At 45.3% G+C, this 27975-nt stretch overlaps 1 long non-coding RNA gene across 1 annotated transcript; it reads right to left on the bottom strand.

Moving 5' to 3' along the window:
* Positions 1-8125: 8125 nt before the first annotated feature.
* On the bottom strand, positions 8126-26824 carry LOC140202140 (uncharacterized). The gene is made up of 4 exons (XR_011887012.1): positions 26740-26824; positions 25077-25159; positions 23227-23427; positions 8126-8168 (listed from the first exon to the last, which is right to left on the bottom strand). It is a non-coding gene; the product is annotated as an uncharacterized lncRNA (long non-coding RNA).
* Positions 26825-27975: the final 1151 nt, after the last annotated feature.

Genomic DNA, 27975 nt, shown 5'->3' with positions numbered 1-27975 from the left:
TTTGTTTATTTATTTATTTAGAGCTACAGGGTGCAACGGGCCCTTTCAGCTGCTCTAGCCGTGCTGCCCAGCAGCACACTTTCTTAATCCTAGCCTAATTACAGGACAATTTACCGAGACCAATTAACACACCAACCAATACATCCTTGGACTGTGAGAGGAAAGCGGAGCACACAGAAGAAACCCACACAGTCACGGGGAGGACATACACACTCCTTACAGAGGTCGCTGGAATTGAACTCTGAACGCTGGAACACCTTGGGCTGTAAGGGTGTCACGCCAACCACTATGTTACCTCGTTCGAGGTCATGCTGCTTCTAGGGAGGGAAGTGGAGAGTCGATGTTTCAAGCCAAGACCCTCGTAAATTTATTTCACTGTCTTCGCCACATGAAGGCTGGGGAAGGAAGAACGATGTGGGGTTAATCATTTTATTTAGCCAAAGGGCTGGAATGGATACACTGGACTGAATGGCCTTCAGCACAGTTAATTATTTTCTCTTTCCTGGTGCTCAGGACTCAGTAACATCGCAAGGGTTAACGATCCTGTGGTTTTGATGAAGTGCGTGGTTTAGTACATGCTGGGGATGGGTGTGGGGTGATTGGAATGTTTTGCACTCACAGGGTGACAGGAACTTCCTAATTATTCAAGGAGTAATGGCCACATTCCACAGGGCAGGGGAGGGGCGGCATTTCGGTGTGTGTGTGTGTAAAAATATGTGTGTTTGTGCGTGTGTGAAACTGTGTGCATGTCTGTGAGAGTGTGAGTGTGTGTGTGTGTGTGTGTGTGTGTGTGTGTGTGAGCCATTGTGAGTGTGTACATGCAAAAATATGTGTATTTGTGTTGTTTGTGTGATTTTGTATGTTTGTGTGTGCCTTGACTCACATATTTTTCTCTCACACACACACACACACAGACGCGCGTGCACACACACACACACACACACACACACACACACACAGACGCGCGTGCACACACACACACACACACATACACACACACACACAGACGCGCGTGCACACACACACACACACACAGACACACACACACACACACACACAGACACACACAGACACACACACACACACACACACACACACACACACAGGAGTGGATGGGAGGAGGACACTGCAGTACAGAGGAGCCATCATGCAACTACCTCAAAAAGGGGGACTACAAACACAAAATAATCTGCAGATGCTGGGGTCTAAGCAACACTCACAACACGCTGGAGGAACTCAACAGGTCGGGCAGCATCCGTGGAAAAGATCCGTCGACGTTTCGGGCCGGAACCCTTCGTCAGGACTGTAGAGGGAAGGGGCAGAGGCCCTGTAAAGAAGGTGGGGGGAGGGTGGGAAGGAGAAGGCTGGTAGGTTCCAGGTGAAAAAACCCTAACCCTAACTCTTTATCTTTCCCCTTACTGGTTTTTCACCTGGAACCTACCAGCCTTCTCCTTCCCATCCTCCCCCACCTTCTTTATAGGGCCTCTGCCCCTTCCCTCTTCAGTCCTGACGAAGGGTTCCGGTCCGAAACGTCGACCGATCTTTTCCACGGACGCTGCCCGACCTGCTGAGTTCCTCCACCGTGTTGTGAGGGGGACTACAAAGATGCCCTCTTGCTGTCCGCCACAGGGTGGGTCAGACCACCATTGCCTTCTCCCGGTAACTATGATGTTACTCCCCAATTACAATCTGATTCATTTATGCACTCAGGTACAGATTCAATTATTTATTACATGTACTTTGAAACATACGGTGAAATAAGCCATTTGCGTTAACAAACAAGACAACATAAGGGTGTGCTGGGCAGCTCACAAATGTCATACATTCCAGTGCCAACATAGCATGCCCATAACGACCAGCACAAGCAGCAACAGAAACAGCAACAAAACGAACAAAAGCAGGAAAACAAACCCCTTTCCTCCCTCCCACCCATCCATCCATCCATCCACACACACTCAAAGACAGGACTCTAAACTCAGGGCAGGCCGCCTCAGGGTCTCCAGTCTCCAGTGGTCTCACAGACTCAAATACCCAGGGCTTCAGCCACCCAGCCTCGACTGGCTCCTGGAGGCATGGTTGTCATGAAATACAGACAGTAGAACCAAGTAGTGTACATGGCCCTCTTCTAATTCACATAAGCTTTTGACTCTGTGATTTGGATATGGAGTATCCTCCTCAAGTACGGCTGCCCTCGGAAGTTCAACTCCTTCGTACGACAGTGAAACGGGAGGAAGCATACCATGATCTTCAACTCAAGAAACAAGCTCAGTCCAGCCTGCTGGCAAGCGAGGCTGCATCATAGTCCCAACCACCTTTCTCAACCTCCAACCTTGCTCCTACTCCATCCCTTCCTTCTACCACTTTATACCAGCTCTCTCCCCCTTTCTTTCCATCTAAATGAAGGGTCTAGATTGGAAACATTGATTGCCTATTCCTGTCCAAAGATGAGGAGTCATCAGCAGACTGAGTTCAAGAGGTATGAGGTAATGTTGCAGCTCTATAAAGCTCTGGTTAGACCACACTTAGAGTCTTGTGTTAATTTCTGGTCACCTCATTATAAGAATGATGTGGAAACTTTAGAGATGTTGCAGAGATTTACCTGGATGCTGCCTGGATCAGAGAGGATGTCTTATGAGAAAAGTTGAGTGAGTTAGGGAGTGAAGGAGCGTGACAGAAGACTTGATAGAAGTGTGCAGGTTGATGAGGTATAGATAGAATTGAAAGCCAGCACATTTTATCCCAGGCTGTAAATGATTAATAGAAAGAACATAGTTTTAAAGTGATGGGAAGAAAATATAGGGGGATATCAGGGGTAGTGGGTGGTGGGATGGAGATATGTCTTTACCAAAGGAGGTGTCAAGCAGGTCACCCTAGGGCAAGGTGTAGTGCCTGCTTAGCCTCTCCCCCCCCTCCCCCCCCCCCCAATCAGGGTCACATGAACCCATGGGAGCAGGTGGCAGATGGTTGTATGAGCAGCTGGTGCATATCACAAGTCCTGGCAATCTCTGAAGAGTATTGATAATGGCTGGGGTCACCCGTCTTGTAAAGACACTGCCAGAAGAATGCAATTGCCGGCTGCTTCTGCAGAAAAATTTGCCAAGAGCTATCATGGTCAAGACCATGATTACCCACATCATGCAACACGGCTCATTAAGAATGAATGAAGTCAAGCAACACACATAAAAGTTGCTGGTGAACGCAGCAGGCCAGGCAGCATCTCTAGGAAGAGGTGCAGTCGACGTTTCAGGCCGAGACCCTTCGTCACGAATGAAGTCAGGGGTAGTTTTTTTTTACGCAGAGAGTGGTGGGTGAGTGGAACATGCTGCCGGGGTAGTGGTAGGGGCAGATACTTTAAGGGCATTTAAGAGACTGTTATGGATGAAAGGAAAATGGAAGATTATGTGGGAGAAAAAGGTTGGATTGATGTTGGAGTAGATTAAGAGGCCAGCACAACATGATGGGCCAAGTGTCTATACAGTGTTACATAGAAACATAGAAACATAGAAAATAAGTGCAGGAGTAGGCCATTCGGCCCTTCGAGCCTGCTTGGCCATTCAGTATGATCATGGCTGATCATCCAACTCAGAACCCTGCACCAGCCTTCCCTCCATACCCCCTGATCCCTTTAGCCACAAGGGTCATATCTAACTCCCTCTTAAATATAGCCAATGAACTGGCCTCAACTGTTTCCTGTGGCAGAGAATTCCACAGATTCACCACTCTCTGTGTGAAGAAGTTTTTCCTAATCTCGGTCCTAAAAGGCTTCCTCTTTGTCCTCAAACTGTGACCCTTCGTTCTGGACTTCCCCAACATCGGGAACAATCTTCCTGCATCTAGCCTGTCCAATCCCTTTAGGATTTTATACGTTTCAATAAGATCCCCCCTCAATCTTCTAAATTCCAACGAGTATAAGCCTAGTTGATCCAGTCTTTCATCATATGAAAGTCCTGCCATCCCAGGAATCAATCTGGTGAACCTTCTTTGTACTCCCTCTATGGCAAGGATGTCTTTCCTCAGATTAGGGGACCAAAACTGCACACAATACTCCAGGTGTGGTCTCACCAAGGCCTTGTACAACTGCAGTAGTACCTCCCTGCTCCTATACTAGAATCCTCTTGCTATGAATGCCAGCATACCATTCGCCTTTTTCACTGCCTGCTGTACCTGCATGCCCACTTTCAATGACTGGCGTATAATGACACCCAGGTCTCGTTGCACCTCCTCTTTTCCTAATTGGCCACCATTCAGATAATAATCTGCTTTCCTGTTTTTGCTACCAAAGTGGATAACCTCTCATTTATCCACATTAAATTGCATCTGCCATGAATTTGCCCACTCACCTAACCTATCCAAGTCACCCTGCATCCTCTTAGCATCCTCCTCACAGCTAACACTGCCGCCCAGCTTCGTGTCGTCCGCAAACTTGGAGATGCTGCATTTAATTCCCTCATCCAAGTCATTAATATATAATGTAAACAACTGGGGTCCCAGCACTGAGCCTTGCGGTACCCCACTAGTCACTGCCTGCCATTCTGAAATGGTCCCGTTTATTCCCATTCTTTGTTTCCTGTCTGCCAACCAATTCTTTATCCACATCATAGTGTTGTACTATTCTATGTTCTATGATCTATGTTCCTTGTTCCGTGTACCATGTTCCATGTTCTATGCTGCCTGACCACTGAGTCCCTCCAGTGCTTTGGCTGTTGCTCCAGATTACAGTTACTGTGGACTTTTGTATCTTCACCTTTCTTGTCACAATATCACACCTCACCACCAACCCCTCCCCCCACCAATAAACCTCACCAGAGATAATCTAGAGAACAAATGGTGAAACCTCACTACCAAACCCTCCCCCCACCGCCAATGAGTTTCTCACCAGAGATAATCCAGAGGACAAATGGTGAGCTATGTCCAGTCCAGAACGGTCCACCCAAGCTTCTTCATTGATCAATGGGATACAGACAATGCTTGCTTGTTAAAAAAGATTAGCTTTAGTTGGCACATGTGCATCAAAACACCGATACATACAGTGAAATATGTCATGGCATGCCGGTTGCCCCTGCATGTTGCTCATTGATGAAAAATGACACATTTCATGTTTCAACGTACATTGACAAATAAAGCTAATTTCTACACCAGGATGTCAAAAGCAGAAAATAATATTCCGAATAAGGCCACACCATCATAGAGTCATACAGGACAAAAACAGGCTCTTTGGCCCATCTAGTCCATGCCAAGCTATTATTCTGCCTAGTCCCATTGACTTGCATTTGCATCATATTCCTCCTATCCACGTACTTCTCCAACTTTCTCTGACAGTAAGTGTTAAAATTGAACTTGCATCCACCACTTCTGCTGGCAGATCATTCCACACTCTCACCACCCTCTGAGTGAAGAAGCTCCCCCTCAAGTACTCCTTAAATATTTCACCTTTCACCATAACTAGTTCTAGTCTCACCCCCTTCAGTAGAAAAAGCCTGCTTGCATTTACCCTATCTATACCCCTCAGAATTTTGTATACCTCTACCAAATCTCCTCTCATTCTCCCACACTCCAGGGAATAAAGTCTTCACCTATTCAATTCCTCCTTATAACTCAGGGTCTCAAGTCCTGGCAACATCCTTGTAAATTTCCTTTTTACTCCTTCAATCTTCAAAGTTCAAAGTAAATTTATTATCAAAGTATGCAAATGTCATCATATACAGCCCTGAGATTCATCTTCTTGCAGGCGTTTACAGTAAAGCAAAGAAATACAACAGAATCAATGAAAATCTATACACAAAGACTGACAAGCAACCAATGTGCAAAAGAAGACAAACTATGAAAGTACAAAAAAAAATAATAAATAATACTAAGAACATGAGCTGTAGACCCCTTGAAAGTGAGTCCACAGGTTGCATTTCGTGATCAGTTCAAGGGTGCGGTGGGTGAATTTATTCACCCTGGTTCAGGATTTCTTTCCTGTAGGTAGGTAACCAGATCCACAAACAATACTCTAAATTAGGCCTCAAAAGTGTCTTATACAACTGCAACATAACATCCCAGAGTTTATACTCAATGGTCTGACTGATGAAGATCAGCATGCCAAAAGCCTTCATCACCACCATGTCTACCTGCAATGCTACTTTCAAAGATCCATGTAACCAATATCCTAGATCCTTCTGTTCTACAACACACCTCAAGAGCTGCCATTCATTATGGAAGTCCTACCTTGATTTGACTTTCCAAAATGCGACACGTCACACTTATCCATATTAAACTCCATTTGCCATTCCTTGGCCCACTTTCCCAGCCAGTTGAGATGTCTCTGTAAACCCTGAAAGCTATCTTGAAGCAGGGCAGATGGCTGACATGTAAATAAGATCGCAACGAGTTGAATACTATTTCTGACAATTTGTCCCCAGGATGTGGATGTTGCTAGCATTGTTCATTGGCAGTTGTCTTCCAGGACAACAACTTGCATTTATGTAGTGCCTTTTAATAATGGTAAATAGCCCCAGGCTGCTTCACACGACAACATGCTGAAGCAACATACTGGGACCTTCCTCCAAACTAACAAAAAGACAGCAGAGCACACTGGAGAACCAACTCGGTTCGATGAATTAACACCCTTTGAAGTAGAAGAGCAGTAACTGTTCTCAACCACAGGTCCGAATGGGCAGAGCAAAAGCTGACGAGTTTTCTGGCGTGATGGAGAAGGTGTGCCCAGAAGATGTCTCGCCTTTCTTCAGAGAATGAATCATAGAATAATTGCCACATAAAATAAAGCTATACAGCCTATCAAAAAGGTGCCAGTCCTTATTAATCCCCACCATCCGGGCCATGTGCTCTTCTTGCTGATGCCATTGGGAAGAGGTATAGGAGTCTTTGGTCCCATACCACCAATTATTACCCTACAACCATCAGGCTCCTGCACCAGTGTGGATAACTTCAATCACCACATCTCTGAACTAATCACTGTACACAACCTGTGGACTCACTTTCAAGGAATCTTCAACTCATGTTCTCAGTATTATTTTTTACATATAGTGAATTACTGTTAATTAGTCCATTGGTTAATCAGGGCAGTGACTTATTTGAGACAACTTTTAAAGAACAAACACTTAACAAGAAAATAGCTGGGATTCCTTTTGTTCATTTGAGACACCATGCCACTTAATTGGGGCAGGAGACTAATTTTGAACAATTTCTAGCCAGAGTCAGACACGTGCATTTGTGTGGCTGTTAGATATTACACCATGCTTTGAGCAAATAGTTTTTAAATAGCTTCAGCTGCGTGTACTTGTGTTCATAAAGCAATGATTTTCTTTCACTGAAAATTGGCGAGAAATTAGCATAAAATCAATTCAGAACTGACCCTCTCACCGTGGTTTTGAGAAGATTCCAGAAACAGCCGGGAGTGAGGTGAAACAACTTTACTACTTCAAGTTATGAACTAAAAAGAATTTGAAGGTGTTGACAATTATATTGAATGTCACAATTAAAATGAAGATTTGGAGGATGCAATCATCAAATGCACTGTAGGAAGGTAGTTCATGATCTCCACGAGGTGTTTGCACTAATTTTGTTCATTTACAGTCAATCAAAAGATCACGGCAGTGTGTTGATTACCCATCATAGTGATGATGACAGTGAAACCTGTGCGGAAGAGTCTTTAAAGTGTAAAAGCAGTTGCACTGTGACAGATCCACTCTCTCAGCCTCGGAAGTCAAGGTCCAATGGAATGAGTAGTTGTCATAAACTGAGGTCTTCCTTGTTTGCAGTGGAAAACAATGACATCTTCTGTGCCTTATCATGCAGTTCACTTTCTAGGAAGCATGGCAGACCTGCTTTCTGGGTCAATGGATCTCACCTGATGAGTTCATCTGCCCAGGCTACTGGAGACGACTTCAGATGCTGGAACAGGCATGACCCTATCTCGCCAGGGTATGAGGCCCGCCAGCTACCCTCATCTGGTTTAGACCACCCGTTGAAGTAGTGCTTGGAGACTGGTGCATGCAAACAGCTGCTTGGAGACACACAGGAGAGGGAGCTGAGTGTCCAGTTGGGACCAGTGTTGAGTGAGCTGCCCCAGAATGGACACGTTAAGCCCTTTCACCAAAGGCGGTCCCATGTCTCTGGACACCCCATACTTGAAGCATTCACTGGATGAATTCCTCTGTCGATAACTGTTAAGAATGAACACAGTTTGATAGTACTGTAGTAGTATTGGTAGTGCACTAATTTGTTCTGTATTTCATTTAAATGCATACAGTGGTGCTAGAAGGTTTGTGAACCCTGTAGAATCTTCTCTGTTTCTGTATAAATATGACCTAAAATGTGATCAGGTCTTCACCTAAGTCCTAAACCTAGATAAAGAGAACCCAATTAAATAAATAGCTCAAACACATTATACTTCTTTCATTTTTTATTGAGAAGAATGATCCAATATTATATGTATTTGTTGAAAAAAGTATGAGCACCTCTGGGGTAATGCCTTCTACAAAAGTTATTTGGTGTCAGATGTTCCAATCACTGAGACGAGATTGGAGGCGTGGGCTGTAGAATTGCCCCGCCCTATAAAACAGACAAACAAAGTCAGGTTATTGACATAGCCTGCTGTTCTCAAGAAAAATCTGTCTATGTGCACCATCCCTCAATCCAAACTTTCACAGGATATACAAGAAGAATTGTAGAGATGCATGAAGCTGGAAAAGGCTACAAAAACATTTCTAAAGATCTGAGTGTTCATCAGTCCACAGAAAGAGAAATTGTCTACAAGTGGAGGAAACTCAGTACTGTTGCTACTCTCCCTAGGACTGGGATCACACCAAAAGCACAACATGCAATGATGAAGGAGATGAAAAATAACCCAGGGTAACAGCTAAAGATCTGCAGGAATCACTAGAAGTTGCTAAAGTCTCTGTTCACAAGTCCACTATAAGAAAACCACTGAACGAAAATGGTGTTCATAGGAGAACACCATGGAGGAAACCACTGCTCTCCAAAAAAATCATTGCTACAGGTTTCAAGTAAGCAAGAGACCACTTGGATATTCTGCAACATTTCTGGGACAACGTTCTGTGGGCAGATGAGACACAAGTTGAACTTTTTTGTAGAAATGCACATTGCTATGTTTGGAGGGAAAAAAGGGTCTGTAAACCAACACCAAAACCTCATCCCTGCTGTGAAGCACGATGGAAGAAGCATCATGGTTTAGGGCAGCTTTGCTGCCTCAGGGCCTGGTTAGCTTGTGATTGTTGAGGGAACAATGAATTCAGAATTGTATCAAGACATTTTACAGTAGAATGTCAGGGTAGCAGTCCATCTCCTGAGGTTTAATAGTACTTGGATAACGCAACAAGACAATGGTCCGAAAGACAAGGGTAGATCAACAACAGAATGGTTTTAAAAGAAGAAAATTTGTGTTTTGGAATGGCTGAGTCAAAGTCCTGACCTGAATCCTATAGAAATGTTGTGGAAGGATCTGAAGCAAGCAGTTCATGCAAGGAAGCCCGCCAACAGCCCAGGGTTGAAGCAGTTTTGTAAGGAGGAATTGCTTAAAATTCCTCCAAGCTGACATGCTGGACTGATCAACAGTTACCGGAAATGTTTGGCTGAAGTTATTGCTGTACAAGGAGGTCACACAAGTTACTGAAAGCAAAGGTTCACATACATTTTCCAACAAATACTTATAATATTGGATCATTTTTCTCAATAAATAAATGAACAAGCATGTTTTGGTGTTATTTATTTAATTGGGTTCCCTTTTTTTAGGCCATAATTATGTAGAAATAGAGAAAATTCTACAGGGTTCACAAACTTTCTGGCACCACTGTAACTTGTTACTCAGTTAAATGCTAGTTTGTATTTTTTTTATCACTTTTTAATTATTTCCATGAAACTTCAGCTAACTGGACCAAAATGCACTAGTCCCAATGTGTGTGAATTAACCAAAATTGACTATGTATATTTTCTTGTACTTGCTGACTTTGTCTTCTTTTGCACATTAATTGCTAATCATTATTTGTTTGTGTGTAGTTTTTCATTGATTAACTAGAGGTTTTGACCAGTGATCAATGGAAGTTTGAGAGGAGGGGATTTCACTCAGTCCACTGCCTGAATAGAAAAAGGCAGCAGTGGGTCACGGCAGTGTAATCGAGCTTTGGCCAGTGACTAATGTGGACATCAGAAGATTGAGTGAAGGGTACATAATTTCGCTCAGGTACACTTCCAAGAAGGAAAAGGGAGCAGCGGGTCACAGCAGTGGAACACAGCTTTGACCAGCAACCAATCCATGTTTGAGATTGACAAGCAAGAGCAAATTAAAGGAAGGCAGGGACAGGCACAGAGTCAGAGTAGTGATTTTGAGGCTTTAGCTCTTCAAGGCTTCAGCAGAGAGAGATTTCAGTCATAAATCAACAAAGAGAAAAGCTCTGGGTTAAGTATTTTTTTTTATCCTTCCCTTCTGAGCTTGGACAGTAGAGATGCCAGGCAGGATAGTGGAATGCACCTCTTAAGGAATGTGGGAAGGCAAGGAGACCTCCAGAGTCCCCGACGACTGCAACTGCAAGAAGTACATCCAGCTGCATCTTCTTAGGATCCATGTTAAGGAGTTGGAGCTGGAAACAGGTGAACTCTGGATCATTCAGGAGGCTAAAGGGGTTGATAGAAAGGAGATATAGAGTGATAGTTACACCCAAGGTGCAGGACACAGGAAACTAAGTGACAGTCAGGAAGGGGATAGGAGTTAAGGGGCCAGTGCAAAGTACCCCAGTGGCCACCTCCCTCATCAAAAGGAATACTGTTGGGGGGTTGACCTAACAGAGGGAAGTCACTGTGCTTGGGTCTCTGGCACTGAGTCTGACTCTGTGACTCAGAAGGGAAGGAGGGAGAAGGAGGTTACTATTGTGATCGGGGATTTGTTAGTTAGGGGAACGGACAGAGGTTCTGTGGGCAAGAATGAGATTCCTGGGAGGTATGTTGCCTCCTGGATCCCAGGCCTGAGACATCTCGGATTGAGTCCTCAGCATTATTAAATGAGAAGGTGAATAGCCAAATGTCTTGGTCCATGTAGGTACCAATGACATGTGTAGGACAAGTGACTATGTTCTGTATAGAGAGTTCATGGAATTAGGTGCTAAGTTAAAAGGGAAGGGCCTTCAGAGCTGTGATTTCAGGATTGCTACCTGTGCCATGTGCTAGTGAGGCCAGAATGAGGAAGATTATACAGTTTAATACGTGGTTAAGGAGTTGGTGTATGAAGAAGGGCATAAGATTTTTGGATCATTGGGCTCTCTTCCAGGGAAGGTGGGACCTGAACTGGAGGGGGACTTATATCCTAGTGGGAAGGTTTGTTAATGCTGCACGGTGAAGCTTAAACTTGAGCTTCGGGGGATGGGAACCAGAGTGCCAGAGCTGTTAGTGGAGAGGTTGTGGAGGCAGATGTTGGCAAGACCTCAGACAAAGTCAGGAATCAAAAGGGTGAGCATAGTGACCTGAGCTGCCTAAATTTCAATGCAACAAGTATTGTAAGAAAGGTGAATGAGCTCAGGGCATGAATTCAGATATGGAATTATGACATTGTAGCCATTAGTAAGTTTCACTTGCAGGACTGGCAGCTCAATGTTCCAGATGTGACAGAAGGAGATTGAAGGAGGAAGGGTGGCTTTACTAGTCAGGGAAAATGTCACGGCAGTACTCCATCAGGACAGACTGGAAAACTTGACCCGTGAGGCATTGTGGGTGGAAATGAGAACTAAAAAAGGTCTTAGTTATGGGACTATATTACAGATCACCCAAAAGTCCTAGAGATTGAGAGGAACAGACCGCTGCAAGAAACATAAGGTTGTTATATTACGTGATTTGAACTTTCCACATATTGACTGGGAATCCCATACTGTAAAGGGGCAACTGAGTTTTTCAGATGTGTACAGGAGCGTTTCTTTCATCAGTATGTAGCTGTCCAATGAAAAAGTGTGTAATACTGGATATGCCATTAGGGAATTAAACAGGGGAGGTGACAGAAGATAGTGTAAGGGAATAGTTTGGATCCAGTGACCACAATGCCACTAATTTCAAAATAAATAAGCAAAGAGATTGGTCTGGTCTGCGGGATGTGCTTTTAAATTGGAGGAAGGCCAATTTTGATGGTATCAGAAATAATCTGACAAGTGTGGCTTGGGACAGGCTGTTTTCTGGCGGAGTTGTACTTGAAAAGTGGGAGGCATTCAAAGTCAAAATTTTGAGAATACAAGGCTTATATGTGCCTGCCAGAATAAAAGGTAAAGATAAAAAATGTAGAGAACTGAGAACTTAGTTAAAAGACAAAGGGAGATGTATAGCAGGCATGGGCCGGTAGGAACAAATGAGATACTTATGGAGTACAAGAAATGCAAGAGGACACTTAAGAAAGAAATCAGGAAGGCTAAAAGAAGGCATGATGTTGTTCTAGCAGACAAGGTGAAAGAGAATCCGAAAGGATTCTGTATTTATGTTAAGAGCAAAAGGATTGCTAGGGACAAAATTACTCCTCTGCAAACACCAGAGTGGTAATCCATGTGTGCAGCCAACACAGATGGGGGAGATTTTAAATTAATTCTTTGCATCTGTATTTTCTTGGAAGACAGATACAGTCTATAGAAGTGAGGCAAAGCAGCATCAACTTCATGGACTCAGTACAGATTACAGAGGAGGAGGTGTTTGCTACCCTGAGGTAAATCAGGGTGGATAAATCCCCAGACCCTGCAGGAGGTAAATGCAGAAATTACCACGACCCTAGCAGAGTAATTTTAAACATCCTTAGCAACAGCAGAGGTACTAGAGGATTGAGGATAGCCAATGTTGTTCCGCTCTTTAAAAAAGACTGTAAACATAAACCAGGAAATTATCTGCCAGTGAGTCTGAGATCAGTTGTGGGAAAGTTATTGGAATGTATTCTAAGAGAACGGGTGTGTAAGTATTTGGATAGATATGGACTGATAAGGATAGTCAGCATAGCTTCGTATGTGGCTGGTCATGTTTAACCAATCTTACAGAGTTTTTTGAGGAAGTACCAGAAGAGTGGATGAAGGCAAGGCAGTGGATGTTGTCTACATGGACTTCAGCAAGGGATTTAACAAGGTCCTGCTTGGGAGGTTAATCAAGAAGGTTCAGTCGCTCGGCATTCAGGATGAAGTAGTAAATTGGATTAGACATTGGCCTTGCGTAAGAAGCCAGAGAGTGGTAGTAGATGGTTGCCTCTCTGACTGTAGGCCTGTGACTAGTGATATGCTGTAGGGATCGGTGCTGGGTCCATTGTTGTTTGTCATCTATATCAATGATCTGGATGATAATGGGGTTAACTGGATCAGCAAATTTGCAGATGACATCAAGATTGGGGGTGTAGTGGACAGCAAGGAAAGCTATCATAGCTGGCAAAAGGATTAGCATCAGCTGGAAAAATGGGCTGAAAAATGGCAGATGGAACTTAATGCAGGCAAGTGCGAGTTTTTGGACGTTGGAGGACCAACCAGGGTAGGTATTACACAGTGGTAGGACACTGAGAAGTGTGGTAGAACAAAGGGATCTGGGACCATAGGTATATAATTCTTTGAAAGTGACATCACAGGTAGATAGGGTTATAAAGAAAGCTTTTGACACATTGGACTTCATAAATCAATTTATTGAGTACAGGAGATGGGATGTTATGTAAGATGTTGGTGAGGCCTAATTTGGAGTATAGTGTGAAGTTTTGGTTACCTACCTACAGGAAATATGTAAACAAGTTTGAACAAGTGCAGAAGAAGCTTACAAGTAAGTTGCTGCTTAGGCAACAGCTGGTCTTCCATACAACCTTGCCCAGGCCTGTGCCTTGGAGAGACTGAAGCAAGACTTTCCAGGTGCAGATCCATGGACTTGCGAGACTATCAGATGCCATCCTGACAAAATTATGAGAGGTATAGATAGGGTAAATGAAAGTAGGCTTTTTCCACTGAGGTTGGGTGGGACTACAGAGGTCATGGGTTAAGGGTGAATGGTGAAAAGTTTAAGGGGAATATGAGGGGAAACTTCTTCACTCAGAGGGTCATAAAGTGTGGAATGTGCTGCCAGCACAAGTAGCCCAAGCAAGCTCGATTCCAACGTTTAGGAGAAGTTTGGATAGGTACGAGGCTGTTGCCCGGATTGGAGAGCATGCCTTATTAGAGCAACACTCACAACACACTGGAGGAACTCAGCAGGTCGGGCTTCATCCATGGAAACGATGAGTCGACGTTTCGGGCCGGAACCCTTCATCAGGACTGTAGGGGGAAGGGGCAGAGGCCCTATAAAGAAGGTGGGGGGACGGTGGGAAGGAGAAGGCTGGTAGGTTCCAGGTGAAAAACTAGTAAGGGGAAAGACAAAGGGGTGGGGGTGGGGAAGCAGGGAGGGGATAAGCAGGAAAGGTGAAGAAGGAATAGGGGAAAGCGCAATGGGTAGTAGAAGGAGGCAGAACCATGAGGGAGGTGGTAGGCAGCTGGGGGAGGGGGCAGAGTGAAATAGGGATAGAGGAAGGGAGGGGGAGGGAATTACCGAAGTTGGAGAATTCTATGTTCATACCAAGGGGTTGGAGACTACCGAGACAGTATATGAGGTGTTGCTTCTCCAACCTGAGTTTAGCCTCATCATGGCAGTAGAGGAGGCCATGTATGGACATATCTGAATGGGAATGGGAAGCAGAGTTGAAGTGGGTGCCTACCGGGAGATCCTGTCTGTTGCGGCGGACGGAGCGGAGGTGCTCGACGAAGCGGTCCCCCAATCTGCGTCGGGTTTCACCGATGTAGAGGAGGCTGCACAGGGAGCACCAGATGCAATAGATGACTCCAACAGACTCACAAGTGAAGTGTTGCCTCAACTGGAAGGACTGTTTGGGGCCCTGAATGGTGGCAAGAGAGGAGGTGTAGGGACAGGTGTAGCACTTACGCTTACAGGGATAAGTGCTGGGTGGGAGATCCATGGGGAGGGACATATGGATCAGGGAGTCGCGGAGGGACCGATCCCTGCAGAAAGCGGAGAGGGGTGGAGAAGGAGAGATGTGCTTAGTGGTGGGGTCCTGTTGAAGGTGACAGAAGTTGCGGAGGATAATGTGCTGGATCCGGAAGCTGGTGGGGTGGTAGGTGAGGAAAAGGAGAACTCTGTCCCTGTTGTGGTGGCAGAAGGATGGGGTGAGGGCCGAAGTGTGGGAAATGGAGGAGATGCAGATGAGGGCATCATTGATGATGGCAGAAGGGAAACCACGATCCTTAAAGAAAGAGAGACAACATTTCACTTGTGAGTCTGTTAAGGTCATCTATTGCATCCAGTGCTCCCGGTGCAGTCTCCTCTACATCGGTGAAATAGATAGGTGGAGGGGCCGGTAGTGCTGAGGAAACGGAGAGTCTGCGGGGAGACTTGGATAGATTGGGAGAATGGCCAAAGAAGTGGCAAATGAAATATAATGTTGGAAAGTGTATGGTTATGCACTTTGGTAGAAGGTATAAATGGGCAGACTATTATTTAAATGGGGAGAGAATTCAAAGTTCTGAGATGCAACGGGACTTGGGAGTCCTCGTACAGGATTCCCTTAAAGTTAACCTCCAGGTTGAGTCGGTGGTGAAGAAGGCGAATGCAATGTTGGCATTCATTTCTAGAGGAATAGAGTATAGGAGCAGGGATGTGATGTTGAGGCTCTATGAGGCACTGGTAAGACCTTACTTGGAGTACTGTGTGCAGTTTTGGGTTCCTTATTTAAGATAGGATGTGCTGACGTTGGAGAGGGTACAGAGAAGATTCACTAGAATGATTCCGGGAATGAGAGGGTTAACATATGAGGAACGTTTGTCCGCTCTTGGACTGTATTCCTTGGAGTTTAGAAGAATGAGGGGAGACCTCATAGAAACATTTCGAATGTTGAAAGGCATGGACAGAGTGGATGTGGCAAAGTTGTTTCCCATGATGGGGGAGTCTAGTACGAGAGGGCATGACTTCAGGATTGAAGGGCGCCCATTCAGAACAGAGATGCGAAGAAATTTTTTCAGCCAGAGGGTGGTGAATCTGTGGAACTTGTTGCCACGGGGAGCAGTGGAGGCCAAGTCATTGGGTGTATTTAAGGCAGAGATTGATAGGTATCTGAATAGCCAGGGCATCAAAGGTTATGGTGAGAAGGCGGGGGAATGGGACTAAATAGGAGAATGGATCAGCTCATGATAGAATGGCGGAGCAGACTCGATGGGCTGAATGGACGACTCCTGCTCCTTTGTCTTATGGTCTTATGGTCTAAATCTTCCGTGCACTCTTTCCAGTTTAACAGTGTAATCCTATAACTGTCAGGAAATGTAGAGGACGCCTTACTCAGAAGCAGAGCAGTGGAGACGATTCAGCGTGAGCAATAACTTTAGTAACAGACGGCGAAAATAGCAAGCCACGAGCAGTCACAAAACAAGAAAAGTACATGTTCGGCACAGCAATGTGGGCCAAAAGGCCTGTATTGTGCTATAGGTTTTCTATGTTTCTATGTTTCTAAGAGAGAACAGATGCTAAACACCACACGTAACAAGGCAACTGAAGGCCAGGAGCAACTGGTTGAGGCTGGCTGGTTCGATTGGTGAACAAAGGACTGTGGCTGAGAGCTGGGTTTAAATAGGTTGCAGGTGATGAGTTTGAAATGAGTGGGAGGTGACTCCTGTTAGCTGGGTGGAAACTGGGAGGTACCTGCCTGTGCAGGCTTGACAGCACCTTTGCCATCCCTTCTACAGCTGACACCTGATGGCCCAGGATGATTTGGATGGGTCCAGAGGAACTCCTCCATGAGCAATGGATTGAAGATGAATCTAGACTGCACCCAAGACCTTTCCTCTGGACTGTACCTTTCCCAGTCAACCAGGTACCACACACTCCATCCACTATGATGAGAATTCATCAACCAGTGACCTGTGTATATTGGACCGCCTTCCATAATCCTTGATTCCAGAGGTGTTGGCTCAGGTGGGCTGAGAGGTCGATGGACAATTGGCTTGAGGCAGGACCCGTGGAAAGCAGATCCTGGGGTCTGTGTTGATGTGATGAGTAATCTTAAAGGGACCAATGAGCCGAAGTAAGAGCTTGTGGGATTCAGCGGACAGAGTCTGATCTCAGGTGGACAGCCAGATACGGCCCCCAGGCTGGAGTAGTCTGGCTGGGTGCCGACAGTGACTAGCCTGGTGGTAGTCAGTGTGGTTGGTAGCTTGAATGGCCCTCCACTTCCTCTTCCAAATATTCTGGCATTGGCAAATGGGGACCTGGTGGACGAGACCTTCATCGTTGGCTCCTCTGCAGGGAACAACAGGGGGTTGGTAACCATGAAGCACTTCAAAGTGTAACATACCTGTGGCAGAAGAGGTGTGCAGATTTTGGCATAGTTCAGCCCAGAGCAGACCCTGAGAGGGTTAGATGTGGCGAAGTATCGCAGAAACCTTTCCATATTCTGGTTGGCTCTTTCCGACTGACTGTTGGTCTGTGGATGATAGCCAGAGGACAAACTCATCGAGATGCAGAGGAGGGAGCAGGAGGCTCGCCAGAAGTGGGAGGCAAATTGTGCGGCCTAATCCAACACAGTGTCCTCAGGGAAACCCCGGAGGCGAACTCCATTTTGGAGAATCAGGTCTGCCACCTTAGACACTGACAGAAGTTTGGGGAGGGTAATGAAGTGGGCTACCTTGGAGAACCGATTCACCACTGTCATGACTACTGTGGCCTCTGCAGAAAAGTGGCAGGCCCATGATGAAATCCATGACGGTTTGGGACAACGGGCATCAGGGGGCTGTTAGGAGCCACAGGAGTCCAGAGGGTTGCTGCATGGAGGTATTAGACTTAGCACATGGAGGGCGGGCAGAGACAAACTGATATACACCTGCGATCACGGTTGCCACGGCAGAAAGTCTAGAGTTTGCGGTGCTTCTGGATGGCCGGAAAGGGGTGAGGAGTGGGTCCACTGGAGTTTCTCAGAGTAAATGGCCGCCGACATGTACATGCAGTTGTCAGGCGGGTAGGCCAGAGCAGACTCATGCTCATACGGATTGGTTCTCAAGATCCTAGATGACTGGGGCGAGGATGGAATAATGGGCTGAAGGTTAGTCTCCTCTTCAGCTGGGTCGAACTGTCATGACAAGGTGGCTGCTTTAGTGTTCGTGGAGCCGGATCAGTAGGAGATGTTGAAGTTGATTTGCTTGAAGTAGGTGGCCCAGCAAGCCTGACATAGCCTGAGTTGGTGAGTCTGTTGTATGGATATGAGGTTCTGGTGGTCAGCCCAGATCAGGAAGGGCTTGGTGTTTCCCACCAGCCAATATCTCCTATCCTCCGAGGCTCATTTAATAACAAGTAACTCCCTGTCTCCAACTCTATAACTGTGCTGTGTAGAGTTAAACATGGGAAGGCACAAGTGGGAGGATGGCCCCGATGCCTACGTCAGATGCGTCCACCTCTACCACAAAAGGTCTGAAAGGGTTCAGATGGTGACGAATGGGAGCAGTGGTGAAGCATCTCTTAAACTCCTCAAAAGCATAGTCCAGGTTTTCTGAGAGATAGATGGCTTGCTAAGGGAGGTAGAGGAGCAGTGATTTGGATGCAGTTTCTGATGAAACAACAGTAGAAGTTAGACAAGCCCAAGAAGTGCTGTAGTTGTTTGAGGGAGCATGGTCAGGGCTATTCAACGATGGTGCGCACTTCCTTTGGGTCCATGGTTATGCCTTGGGGTGAAAGGATGTAGCCAAGAAAGGAGTGTGGAGTGTGGAACTGGCATTTTTCTAACTTGCAGTACAACTGATTTGCGAGGAGGCGCTAAAGGACTGAGTGGACGCGACAGTTTGGTCTTGGGGTCCTTGGAGAAGATGAGGATGTCATTGAGGTAGATGAACACATACCTGTGTAGCATGTCTCAGAGGATCTCGTTGATGAAGACTTGTAAAATGGCTGGACTGTTGGAAAGTCCAAAAGGCATCACCAAGTATTTGTAGTGACCAGTGGGTTTTACGGATGCTGTCTTCCACTCATCCACCTGATGGATGCGGGTTAGTTTGTATGTGCTCCATAGAACCAGTTTGGTGAAAATCTGAGCCCCATGGTGTGTTTTGAATATGCCATCCATAAAGGCAGAGGGTAGCAGTTCTTAATGGTGATTTTGTTGAGTCCACAGTTGTCGATTTTGGGATGGAGACCCCCATCTTCATTTTTGACAACAAAAAGTCCTGTACTGCAGGGATTGGGATGGTTGAATGAAGTCATGCTGTAGCGCTTTGGCACTGTAGTGATTCACGGTTTGGGTCTGAGAAGGGGAGAGGGAGAACAGACAACCTCAGGGAGGGGTGATTCCTGGGAGAAGATCGATCGTGCAGTGGTGTGGTCTGTGAGGCAGCACAGTGAAGTGAGATTGAATGTTTCATTTAAAGTGGTCCATAGGGCCCATATGACTAAGGATAAGTTGTCTCATTTTTATTTAGATATATCTCTGTATTGTGATAAATGTAATAATGGAGAAGCTTCACTCATTCATATGTTTTTGACATGTCTGAGTCTTGGAAAACATTAGAAAGAAGTATTTCAAACCTTTTTGATACTTCTTAAAGTAAATTTCAAGCTTAATCCTTTGACTGCTTTATTTGGTATTGTTGGAGGAAAGGATATTATTTTGGAGCCATCTGATTTGGACATTTTGGTTTTTATGTTTCTTATGGCCAGAAGGACGCTATTGCTTAAATGGAAAGATGTGGCCCCTCCTATTCACGCCCAATGGTTACGTGATGTGACGTCATGTTTAAATTTAGAGAAGATTCGATGTTCAATCTTTGAATCTAATCAAGACTTTCAAACATTAAGGGGACCTTTTCTGAATTATTTTCAAAACCTTTGATTTGCTGTTAAGGCACAGATGACGACTAACAATCTTTTTTCTTTTTTTTCTACTAATCAGCTTCGGTCTTGGGAGTGGGTTAGATTTTTTTTATATAATAAAATTATTATTTCTCAATGTTATGAACGAATTGACTTGTACGAATATAGTGTCTCTATATGCGATTTAGTTTAATGTACTGACGTATATATTTTTCCCCTGTACTCTGTATTCTTATATGTATAAATTAATAAAAGTATTGGAAAAGAAAAGAATATTTCCTCTACCTCCATGGATTTACAGGGTGAACCCAACTGAGGTTGCAGGCAGGTGGTCCGGTAGATGGGTGCCTTATTCAGCAGTGGACCTGATGACCAGGCGAAGTGAAGGTTGTAAATGGGGAGCTGTGGTAACCCCAGATGAGAGGAGTCTTATGTGAGTCCGTGAGAAGGAATTGGATGGATTTGTGGTGCTCGCTGATGCGCTGCATGTGTGCGCTCTGACTGTCCCAGAGCCCAAGGGACATCCATTAATGGCTGTGATGCAGAAGGGCTGAGACATAGGTTCAGTAGGGAGTCCAAACTACAGACACAGAGTCCGATCCAGAAAGTTGAATGCTGTGCCGGAATCCACCAGAACCTCCTGCGCGCTCTGTCGGAGTGTGAAGGAGGTCAGAGCGAGTGACCCGGGTTATGGTGCTGGGGAGAGCTTAGCAGGCAGAAGGTCCCTCATCTCTGCCTGGTGGTGGCATTTTCCCAGACGCAGTGGGCACTTGCGCGGATGATCGGCAGCGCCACTGTGAGCGCACAAGTTGCTTCTCCACTGACGCGCACACTCTTGGTAGGGTTATCAGAGTTCTCCCTACCTGCATGGGCTCCTGAGCCATTGCTGATGAGGGTTCTGCAGCCTGAAATGGTTGTAGGGATGAAACGGGGTCTCACTGCTAATCTGGAGGGTTGTTCCAGAAGACACTGCTCAACATGGAGAACCAGAGTGATGAGGCTTTCAAGGTTGGTTGGTATCCCCAGGTAGTCAGCTCATCTCTCAAACTCTCCAAGAAGCCAAGGTGGTCATGGGTCTGCAGTGTTGCTGCATTCCAGTCATACTCCGCTGTGATGGTCCTGAATTCCATGGTGTAATCCATGCTGTGAGGGAGGAGAAGATGGCAGTGCGATGCAGCGCACGCAGCTCTCTGGTGAAATGATATCGTATCTGTTAAATAGGGGCCATGGACAATTCTGATTTGATGGAGACAGATGTGAGAAGCACAGAGGAACATCTGGAGAAATTTCTGAAATGCCCCGTTTGCTGCCGCTGCTACTATGCGATTGAGAATCTTCCGGAGGGAAGGCCCAAAAATCCCTGGCTTTGCCTGCTGCTGGCGACCGAGGCTGAGGTCGAAGCATTCGGATAGAGATGGTTCTCGGTACTTGGTGTCGGAGGTCTGATCAGAGCTCAAAGTTTTCAGATGACTCAGAGTCGGACTGTGGTCGGGCATGGCAGGGAGAGTTTTTTCCTTCTCCCGTCTGCGTGAGATGTGGGACTTTCGAGAGACTTTGAACTTTTTTACTGTGCCCATGGCCTGTTCTTCATCAAGTTATGGTATTCTTGCACTGTTGTAACTATACGTTATAATTATGTGGTTTTGTTAGTTTTTCAGTCTTGGTCTGTCCTGTGTTTCTGTGATATCACACTGGAGGAATATTGTATCATTTCTAATACATGCATTACTAAATGACAATAAAAGAGGACTGCATGTCCTCATAATCTAATCTCATAATCTAATCCCACACCGATCATGAGTAAAGTACTCAATCGGCTGCCTCCCTTCCACTTCCCAGAGGTCTGAAAACCTTGCACATGGCTGCAGTGAATTCCTCATATTTATTGCTAATGGTGGCTTTATCGGCCCTCTTAGAGCCGGCCCAAGTCAGAGTTCTCCCAGTCATTTGGCTAGACAAAGCCGATCTTTGTTTGCTCCGTAGAATACAGAGATGGCTGGAGCTAGAAGTGTAAGATGCACTGGGACAAGAAGTTGTGCCGTTGGGTTACAGGTCCATCAAAGCAATTGGGCTCCGGAATCTCAGGTTCCAAAGGAGGAAGTTGACTGGTTCACGAATGCTGTAACAAAACGGAGAGTTGGTTGAGAGTGGCAAACAGATGGTCAGAGGTTTCCTGCTGCTTCTGGATCATGTACTCATGTTGGCAGATGACTTTCTTTCCACAGCAAGCTCTGCTGGGTCAATTGCTGGTTCACCCAACCTGTCAGGAAGTGTAGAGAAGGCCTGACCCAAAAGTAGAGCAGCGGTGGTGAGTCAGCAGTGAAAGATAACTTTAAAGATAGACTGCAAAAATAACAAGCCACAAAGGGTCACAAAACAAGAAAAAAACAGATACTGAACACAACAGGCAACAAGATAACTGAAGGCTAGGAGCAACTGTTTGAGGCTGGCTGGTTTGCTGAGTGAACGAGGACTGTGGCTGAGAGTGAGGTTTAAACAGGCTGCGGCTGATGAGTTGGACACAAATGGCAAGTGACTCCTGTTAGTTGGGTGGAGACTGGGAGGTGCGTGCCTGAGTAGGCCTGGCAGTTTTGAAGAATGAATGGAAATCTCATCGAAACCTACCAAATATTGAAAGGGCTAGATAAAGTGGACTTAGAAAGGATGTTTCCAATCGTGTTTGAGTTTTACAAGATAACTTTCTCAAACTGCTATGTTCCAGGGAATAAAATCCTTGCACAATCTCTCCTTGTAGCTCAGGGCTTCAAGTTCAGGCAACATCTAATAAGTCTATGTAGTTTAATAACCAATTGATCTCATTGAAGCCTATCGAATATTGAAAGGCCTAGACAGAGTGGACAGAAGTTCATGTTTAGCAAGGGCTAATTAACACGGAGCAGGCAGTAGAATGGATTTGAGATGGAAAATAAATCAGCCATAGTCGAATGGTGGAACTGACTTGACGGTGCTTGCATAATACTCGGAATTCAAGCTCACCAACATATTACCAACAACCTCACCAACAACTTCAACATAACATCACAGCAACTGCATTCAGTGTCTTGATTTACCAAGGCTTATGTTCCAAAAGCTTATGACTTTATCTACCTGCGACACCACTTTCATGGAATTATGGGGAATCCCGAGGAGCAACCAGCTACGTTGTCTGCGTAATTAGTTCCTGAACAGGACCAATTTCCTGCGTTCAGCCAAATCCCTCTAAGCACCCACCCTGCACGTACAGTCTCAGGCACATGTAAAAAAAATTCTGTAAAGTGAAGATACTTTCAAAAATAATGAAATGTAAGTTTTTAAATATGAAAAACATGCTATAAAGAGCAGTAAAAATCTAAATTAATTCACTTATTCGGTGTGACTACCCTTTACCTTTAAAACAGAATCAATTCTCTTAGGGACACTGTTGCGCAGTTTTATAAGAAAATCAGCTGGTAGGTTGTTCCAAGCATCTTGGAGAAATTGCCACCGTTCTTCTGCAGACTTTGGCTGTCTTGCTTGCTTCTGTCTCTCTAGATAATTCCAGAGAGCCTCGATGATGTTGAGATCAGGGCTCTGTGGAGGCCATACCATCTGAAAGCATAAAAAAAATTCAGTGTGCCTAAGACTTTTGCACAATATTTTATTTGTCCAAATGGTTCTTAAATAATACTATTGAACCTGCTTCTACAACTTCCTCTGGAAGCTCATTCCATACACTCACCACCCTCTGTGTGGAGAAGTTGCCCCTCAGATCCCTTTTATATCTTACCCCTCCGATACTTCTAATTTTGACCTCCCCTACTCTGGGGAAAAGACTACTACTGTTCACCATGTTATGCCACTCACACTTATAACCATTACTATGAGGTCACCCTTCATGCTCCTACATTCCAAGCGGTAAAGACTTAACCTGGCCAACCAGGTTAGACCTTTTTTCGTTCTATTTGTGTCCATAAAACCATAAAACGTAGGAGCAGAATTAAACTATTCAGCCAATCAAGACTGTAATGCCAGTCTATCATGACTGATTTATTATTCCTCTCAACTCCATTACCCTGCCTTCTTCCCATAACCTTTGATGCCATTGTTAAACAAGAACCTATCAACCTCTATTTTTAATATACCCAATGTCTTGGTTTCCACTGCAATCTGTGGCAATGGATTCCACAGATTCACCACCCTCTGGATAAAGAAACTCCTCCTTATCTCTATTGAAAAGGAACATCCTTCTATTCTGAAACCATGCTCTCTTTTCCTAGACTCCCCCACTATGGAAACATCCTGCACAAATGTACTTTAGCATATGACAATAAACTTGACTTTGAAATGTCCTGGGGCTCATTGTAAATGATTCTCTTACTGGCATCAATGGGATACTCTATGTAGACTAAATTAACTTGGGGTATGTCAGGAGTAGGGTGGCAGGGTGGAAATACATCTTCACCAAAAGAGGTGTAAGGCACTCTTCCCTCCGCTAGCCTGCAGGTCACCCTTGGACAAGATACAGTACCTGCTTAGCCCACCCCTCCCACAATCAGGGTCACATGAAGCCATGGGAGCAAGTGGTGGATGGTCGTATGAGCAGCTGGTGCATATCACAAGTCCTGGTTATGCGACCACTGACACCAGGCAGACAATCTACGATGAGTACTGATAATAGTTGGGGTCACTGGTTTTGTAAAGACACCGTCCAGAAGAAGGCAATGGCAAACCACTTCTGTAGAAAAATATGCTAAGAACAATTATAGTCACGGGGACCATGACTGCCCATGTCATACAACGCAGCACATAATGATGATGGTGGTGGTGATGTCTGGAGTGACATACGTTGGTTGATACAGTTTGACTCGCTGTAACACAGCCTGGTCTAGAAACTGTAACGTACAGGAACAAAAGAAGCTCCAGAGGGTGGTAGTCTCAACCAACTCCATCATGCTTACGGCTCTCCCCACCATCTGGGATATCAAAAGAGGGCAATGACTCAGCAGGGTGACATGGACCCTAACATCTGGGCCATGCCCTCTACTTGATGCTGCTGGCAGGCAGGAAGTACAGGAGCCGAAAGACCCACACCTCAATACTCATCAAACTTCTTCCCCGCTACCATCAACCTGAAAGATCCTAACATTGCCTCGGATAATATTGCTTTTTCTCTTTCTCAAATTGTACCAGTATTGTTTTGTCTATTCTGTCATGCAAGTTGTGCAAATTTATGTTAATTTGAGTTTATGTTAACTTACGTTTGTCATGCTTGTAATGCATGGCGTTGCTGCTGTGAAAGGCTGATTTTGTGGCACTTATTGTATACCCTGGGTACGTACACCTACAACAACAGAGAACATTGAATATAGAACAGTACAGCTCAGTACAGGGCTTCTGGCCCATGATGTTATGCCAACCTTTTAACTTATTCCAAGACCAGTTTAACACCTCTCTCCTATATAGCCTTCCATACTTCTTTATTCCAAATGCCTCTCAAATGTCCCTAGTATATCTGTCTCCACCATCACCTTTGACAGTGCCTTCCACACACCCACCATTCTATGTGCGTAGAAGTACCTCTGACATCTGCCCTATTCTTTCCTCCAATCACCTTAAAAGCATGTCCTCTTGTATTAACCATTGCCACCCTGGGAAAAAGGTGCTGGCTGTCTGCTCCATCTATGTCTCTTACAATCTTGCACACACTATCAAGTCTCCCCTCATCCTCCACTCCAAAGCAAAAAGCCCTCGCTCACTCAGCCTTCCCTCACCGGATATGCTCTCTCATCCAGGCAGCTTCCAGGCAAATCTCCTCTGCACCATCTCGAAAATATCCACCTCCTTCCTATAATGAGATGACCAGAACTGAACACGATATTCCAAGTGCGGCATAAACAGGACCTTATAGAGTTACAACATCGTCTCTGGCTCTTGAGCTCAATGCCCCGACTAATGAAGGCCAACACACCACAAGCTTTCTTAATCATCATATAAATTTGGGGCAATGTTCAAGGATTTATAGACATAGAGCTCAAGATCCCTCTGTTCCTCCACACTGCTAAGAATACTGCTATTAACTCTGTACTCTGTCCTCAAGTTCAGCCTTCCGAAGTGAATCAGTTCACACCTCGCTGGACTGAGCTGTGCACAGCAATCTTGTGATCGTGGGCACAGAGTGGGGTATAAATTAATCCATGTTCGTTAGTGATTTAATCAGTTCTGTGCAACTTTTGAAGTGTGTGTTGGGGGGGCGGTTTGGGAAGTGCCACCCACCTTCGCAACCACATTACCAAGGCTGGTGACCTAAGGGAAATGTTTACGCCAATCTTTTTTTTGCTGTCAGAGAATAGATACTGGCCAGAGCACTGAGCCTGCACAGGACCGTCTGCTAAGATGTTTGTGTTTATAGCTTACACTGGAGGTGGGAAGAGTCTAGAACCACGCACCAGCAATATGATCCTAGGAATGGAAGGGTTAGTATATGAGAAATGTTGGATGGCTCTGGGCCTGAAGTTTAGAAGAATGGGGGGGGGGGGATTTCATTGAAACCTACCTAATATTGAAAATCTTAGAGTGGATGCAAAGAGGGTAATAGTGAAGGAAATACTCCTTTCAAACCAATTTATCCATTTGACCAAGATGCCCATCTAAGTTTGTCCTATTTGCCAGCATTTGACTCATGTCCCTCTGAACCTTTCCAATCCATGTCCAAGTATCTTCTCAATGCTGTTATTGAGGCCCCCCCAACCACTTTTTCTGACAGCTTGTTCCATGTTCACACCACCTGCCGCACAAGGCCATTGCCTCTCAGTTCCCTTTTAAATCTTTCTTCTCTTGCCTTCAACCTATGTCGTCTAGTTTTTGAAGCTGCCAACACTATGAAAAATACTGTGTGCCTTTACCCCTCACAATGTTATATACCTTTACAAGATCACCCCTCAGTCTCTAACTCAAACTCTAACATTCTGGCCTGCCGAACCTCTAACTTTAACCCAGTCCTTTCAGTCCTGGTAACATCTACGTATCAGCAGGAATCAGAAGGTTGTTGCAATAGGTAACATGAAGTTCAGGAACATGAAGCTGGTTAGAGTTTAACACGCATAAAACATTCTGATGCAGCACATTAGCAAGCAAATTCCAGCGCAGATTTCTGAAACCTGAACACAGTGTGAGACTCATTGAAGTTGCTCAGACAAATCATTAGCTCTGTTGTGTTGAATTCAGATCCCAGGCATGGAGAAACATTATGGATGCATGGATGCATTCAGGTGCATCTAGCCATATCTTCTTCTGGCTACTACCATTGGGCAGGAGCTGCAGGAGCCTTAGGTGCCTTACCACCAAATTCAGGGACAGTTATTAGCCTTCAAACATCAAGCTCCCGAGCTGGTGTAGATAACTTCACTCAACTTCACCTATCCCAACACTGAACTGACTCCACAAACTATGGACACATTTTCAAGGACTCTACAACTCAATTCTCAGCTTGCATTACTGATTGATTGATGTATTAATTAATTAATTATGGTTAATTAATTATCGTTCTTAAGGTTGTCAAGCCGAGGAGTGGTAGTGGGGACAAGCCCCCATTACCTAAAAGTGCTCCTCACAGCATGTGCCTCAAATAGCCTCTGACAACCAAGTCCAACTCCTGGCCTTCTCGTCTGGTTTAGCCTGTAAGCCCAGTGGAACTGTTTCTACTGACAGGAGAAGGGGTGAAGGTGGGTCCTGGCGCCTTAAAACCAGTGCTTCGGGTAGATGGAGCTCATCAGCCTGGGAAGGCAGTCCATCTAAGAGAGGGAAACTCTGATTTCAAACCTCCGCTGCCTTGCGGCCATACCCACTCATGGGAAAGGCTTTGGGAGTAAACCCTGAGGACAAATCCGGAGCTGGAGTCTCTAAGGCAGCCCGACGTTGTTTTCAACCTCGTTCTGGCAACTCCTGCGATGACACCGGTGTCAAGCTGTATCGGCCCTTGCCCTTCCCTTGGACAACATCGGTGTCATGGAGAGGGGAGACTTGCAGCATAGGCAACTGCCGGTCTTCCATACAACCTCGCCCAGGCCTGCACCCTGGAGAACCTTCCAGGTGCAGATCCATGGTCTCGCGAGACTAACAGATGCCACCACCAACTATCAATACATCTATATATTTATT

This window comes from Mobula birostris, chromosome 8 (assembly GCF_030028105.1).
Source record: "Mobula birostris isolate sMobBir1 chromosome 8, sMobBir1.hap1, whole genome shotgun sequence".
NCBI classification, from domain to species: Eukaryota; Metazoa; Chordata; class Chondrichthyes; order Myliobatiformes; family Myliobatidae; genus Mobula; species Mobula birostris.
The sequence above is the reverse complement of the archived record's forward strand: the minus strand, read 5'-3'. Positions and strand labels throughout refer to the sequence as shown.